Source organism: Echinops telfairi, unplaced genomic scaffold (genome assembly GCF_000313985.2).
Source record: "Echinops telfairi isolate 266 unplaced genomic scaffold, ASM31398v2 ScPeMD7_47;HRSCAF=170, whole genome shotgun sequence".
Taxonomy (NCBI): Eukaryota; Metazoa; Chordata; class Mammalia; order Afrosoricida; family Tenrecidae; genus Echinops; species Echinops telfairi.
The window spans coordinates 559,276-564,629 of record NW_022103945.1 but is presented as its reverse complement, the minus strand read 5'-3'; the positions used below and the strand labels follow the sequence as shown (position 1 = coordinate 564,629).

At 42.9% G+C, this 5,354-nt stretch overlaps 1 long non-coding RNA gene across 1 annotated transcript in view; it reads left to right on the top strand.

Moving 5' to 3' along the window:
• LOC123521726 overlaps window positions 1–5,354 on the top strand; it is a 14,490-nt gene that overhangs the window by 4,660 nt on the left and 4,476 nt on the right. Inside the window, exon 2 of the long non-coding RNA XR_006680088.1 lies at window positions 2,449–2,558. This is a non-coding gene — a long non-coding RNA (uncharacterized LOC123521726). The remainder of the gene's footprint in view (window positions 1–2,448; window positions 2,559–5,354) is intronic.

Genomic DNA, 5,354 nt, shown 5'->3' with positions numbered 1-5,354 from the left:
GAATGTACAAATGTGCTTTACACAATTGATGTGTGTATGGATTGTGATAAGAGTTGTATGAGCCCCTAATAAAATGATTTTAAAAAAAGATTTCCAGCCTTGGATACTGTATGGGGCAGCTCTACCCTGTCCTAGAGAGTTGCTATGACTTAGAATTTAACACACTATCAATGGGATGGATTATTCACCATGGAACTCACATGGCCATTTATTTTTCTATTGTTCTCATCAAAACAAAAACAAACATTTCTAACTTCCACTAATAAAGCTATGCTTGAAGTTTTAAAAATCAAACAACTGCGATATTTATGACAGAAAAATTAGTTTTAGGAATCAGAATTGAGAAGAGATGTATGATGGTTCCCCCTCACATACACACCCTCCATACCTTCAATAAAACCCTTTTTGCCTCAGAAGAAATAATCAGTTCATTCACTCTAGAGCACAGAGTGAGAATTAAAAATCCTATTCTGTCAGCCTTGCTATTACTATTGGGTAAGATCAGTGGTTCAAACCCACCAGCTGGTCCTAGGGAGAAAGATGAGACTGTTGGCTTCCATAAAGTTTTACAACTTTCTCAGCCTAAGATGATTTGACAAGATAGTTCACTTCTCATGTGACCCAGAGAGTCACACAGAATCTTCCAAATCAAGAGGTTCAAATCTTTGGGTCCAATTTAAGAATACCCATGAAACTGCCCAGGTGGTCAATGGGTTTGCATATATGAACAGCCTCCCAAGTATCTGAAAGATGTCCCTTGGCAGAAGCAATATATGCTGTTGCAATGTCCCAATGGTGGAATTGATGTGCCCTGGCCAAAGAGTGGAGTTGGACACAGGATCAGCAGCTCAAGAAGTGCTAGATTTTTACTGCATGTGCTTAAAAATGCAGAGGGTAATGCTGAACTTAAAAGGGTTTAGATGTGGGTTCTCTGGTCATTGAGCATTGTAGGTGAACAAAGCTCTCATTGTCAACACCTTTGCAGAGCTCATGGTCAGATTAACCCATACATGAGCTCTCTCTGCCACATTGAAATGATCCTTACTGAAAAGGAACAGATTGTTCCTGTGTTTGGAGATTTCACAGAGGAGGTTGCACAGAAGAAAAAGATACCCCATAATAAATGGGAGAAGCAAAAACTGATGGCTCTGGAATAAATTAAGTTTAAAACAAACGCTAATAAAAGAAAAGGCAGGGGGGAAAAAGGATTGATTTGACAGCCTTGGAAACCCTATATAGCAGCAGTTCTCAACCTGTGGGTCGCCACCCCTTTGGGGGTCAAAAGACCCTTTCACAGGGGTCATCCGATTCATAACAGTAGCAAAATTACAGTTATGAAGTAACAATGAAAATAATTGTATGGTTGGGGGGGTCACCTCAACATGAGGGTCTGTATTACAGGGTCACAGCATTGGGAAGGTTGTGAACCACTGCTATATAGGGTCACTGTGAATCGCAGTCCAATGGCAGCGGTGGCTTTTGTTGTGTCAGTGCTTATTAACCCCAAACACACTCACATAGAGTAGCTGCCCACAGTCCATCCACGCGCAGCCCCTTTTCAGGGGCTTGAAAAAGGTTAAGACATATTTTCAGAAATATCAGTGCGGGATCCCAAATCTCTCCCCCAGTCCAATGGAAAACAAAACCAATGAAATCCCCAAACCAAACACAGGCACTTCATACAACAAAAAGTCCAAAGAAACCTGGAGCTATATATGAATCTTTGCAGGAACCAGCAAGATGCTAGATTGACCAGTGCCCTAGTGGTTCAGACATCTCAAAGATCTAATCATAACTGCGTGCCAAGAGACTCAAACTCAGTGTGATCAAGTTGATTATGACTCATCTTGACCCTATAGGGCAGGGAAGAACTGCCCCTGTGGGTTTCCAAGACTAACTATGGGAGCAGAAAGCCTCATCTTTTTCCTGAGTAGCAGCTGGTGGGTTTTAACAGCTGACATGTCAGTCAGCAGCGCAGCAAGTAACCCACTACCCTACCAGGGCTCCTTACATTTCAAGGGAGGAAGTAGGATACTCATAATACATGTTAATCTCTCTTCCTCCACACCGGTTGTTTTCTGTATCTGTTTCATTCCTATTTTTACAGCTTGTTGAATTTGTTATAAAATGTGGGGAAGAGCAAAAGAAATGTAGCAAAGCTACATTGGTTTGGCCACACAGCACTGTTTCCTAAATGATGCCTAAGTAGGAATGATTTGATTTTGTTGTATGACCACTCCATGAATGTCTCTGGGACATGGGAGAGTGGACAGATGGATATTAAAGAGAATTTTGGCCCATGTGTGTCAGAGAAACACAGAATTACACCAAAATTCAGGTTTAGATGGGATTGTTTTCAACCCATATTTCCTGTTAATTACAGTTGACTCCTTGAAATACTTTACATTAGCCCTTTTGTGGCCAATGGGATACTTAATTTTTTTGCAGGTCTTTCGTCTTGAGATGCTACAGTTCCACTTAAATGCTGGAAACCAGCAGGGAGATGCTGAATATAACTGAGGAAATGTTTGGTGATGCCACATCATGGTGTTTAGAGGGTATGGACTGAAGGGGTACATCCGGGGGATGTGACGGTATAAGACTTTTGCCCTTTCTTGGTGTGTGTACAGTGAGGTCAGCGTGTGTGTCATTTGGAAGTTGTGGTTTTGGTAATGATAGGATTTTCAAATTAATGACTTTATCAGGCACAGTACCACATCTTTATACAAATCACAGGCACCTTCTACATTGATTTGCCAGGTGCTTCCACCATGCCCACCACCCCCTATCTGAGTTGCCTAAGCATGCTATGTTCATTTTTGACTACCCCATCATTTCACAATGGGGTGCATGTGACCAGCTTCTTTTCAGGCTCATGCTCATTAGTCAGTTTACTATGGACCATGACATCAAAAGAAGAAAACCCTTCTTATGAAGAGCAAGCTAGGGGTAAACAGGGGGTCAGATAACAATGACATGGCTCTGACAGGTTGGAAAGCATTTACCTGTCAAGGAATCTAAATGTAGAGGATACAGCACTGAGAAGCAGATGTGAACCATTATATGCAGCTGTTTTAGGGTGCCTTTATGTGTTACCCCATGTTTTCAAAAGTTTCAGACAGTAAATTTGTTAAGCACAATTTTTCTCATGTCTCATCATCCTATCTATTGTACCTCCAGGGCCCACATACTATTTATCAAAATTCACCTTACCTAACAGTATATATTTTTAAATAATTGTATTGGGGGCACTTACATCTTTTATCACAATCCATACATTCCTCCAATGTGTCATGCACATTTGCACATATGCCACCATCATCATTTTCAAAGCATTCTCTTCCCACTTGAGCCCCAGATATCAGCTTCCCATTCATTCCTCCTCCCTCCCCTGCCCATCCTCCCTCATGAACCCTTGATATTTATCCCCCTGGGAGGGAGTTATAGGTTGATCCTTGTGATCGATTCCCCCTACTTCCCCCCACCCTCCTCTAATTGTCCTGGTATCTCTACTCTCCTTGTTGGCCCTGGGGGGTTTATCTATCCTGGATTCCCTGTGTTTAAGACGCTTATCTGTAGCAGTGTGCCTGCTCTGGTCAAACCCAATTTGTAAGGTAGAATTGAAGTCATGATAGTAGGAGGAACACCAAAGAGCTAGAGGAAAGTTGTGTGTTTCATCATTGCTATGACTGGCTCATCTCTTCCCTATGATCCCTCTGTGAGGGGATGTCCAGTTGTCTACAGATGGGCATTGGTTCTCCACTCCATATCCCACCCCCATTCACCTTGAATATGGTTTTATTCTGGGTCTTAGATGCCTGATACCTGATCCCTTTGACACCTTGTGATCACACAGGCTGGTGTGCTTCTTCCATGTGAGCTTTGTTGCTTCTGAGCTAGATGGCCGCTTGTTTATCTTCAAGCCTTTAAAACCTCAGACGCTCTATCTTTTGATAGCTGGGCACCATCAGCTTTCTTCACCTCATTTGCTTATGCACCCATTTTGTCTTCAGCAATTGTGTCAGGAAGTTGAGCATCACAGAATGCCAGATTGTTAGAACAAAGTGTTCTTGTGTTAAGGGAGTACTTGAGTTGAGGCCCAATGTCCATCTGCAACCTTAATTCTTAACATATAGATATGAGTACATAGTTCTATTCTCATCTCATTATATATATATATATGTTTACATATGTACATGCCAGTATTTAGACCTCTATAAATGTCCTTTGCCTCCTGATTCTTTCCTCTATTTCCTTTATACTTCCCTCTTGTCCCATCATCATGTTTGGCCTTCATTTGGGTCTAGTATTTGCTCGCTGCTACATTGCCCTTGGTTGAGTCCCACTAGGCATTCTACGAACTTCCTTCCATTGATTTTACTTCACTTGTTGTTCCCTTGTCCCTGGGTTGGTACCCCCCCCTTTCCTTTCTCCCACCTCCCCTTCTCCTGTATCCCCACAGAACCATTGGTCCCGTTCTTTTCATCTCCAAATTGTTTATCCCGCCTATCTTATCTAGATAGACATGCAGATACATTAATAAGTGCTAAAACCAGGCAAAGCCAAACAAAACAACAAAGGAAGTCAAAATCAACAAAACGATTACACTGGAGAGCAAGAACAAAAAAAACAATAGCAAAAAGAAAGCCAATGACAAAAATGGAAAAGCCTATAAATAGTTCAAGTTCTGTTTGTTGGCCTTTACAAGTCTTTTCCAATCAAGTTTGATGGGGTGCCCCATTCTGTCTCCAAAGTCTATTTTTGGTATTCCCCGGGGGTTTCATCACTTGCGCCCCCTGCTGCTCTGCTGCATGCCCTCAGTGCCTTGCCCCAGCCTGATGGGGCCAGACCGTGCACTATTTCTGCACTGTGCCTCCAGTGCCATCCCCCACAGGGTCATGGTTCAGTGAGGGATGCCATGTTCTGTGGTGGGGCCAGCCCTACGGTCCTCCCCATGTGGTTGCCTGCTCTGAGCAGGAACATCGTCCTCGGGGCTTGGTGGGCCAGGATGTCCTCTCCTCCCTCTCCATCCCTTTGCATTTCTCCCGTGTGCTCTAGTCCGATGGGCCCCTCTCCCCAAGCTGTAGCCCCAGTGCTGTCCTCTGAAAAGCATTCTTCTGAGGGGTGGGGTGTGTCCACATAGTCAGGATTGGGGCCGGCTCCTCTGACTTCTCTTTTGGTTCCCTGAACAATACTTTTTTAATTTAAAAATTTTAAAGATCATTTTATTGGAGACTCTTACATCTCGTTGCAATCCTTACATCAATTCTATCAGACATATTTATACATATATTGCCATTGTTCTTTTCTAGACATTTACTTTCTATTGAGCCCTTGGGGTCAGCTCCTCTTCC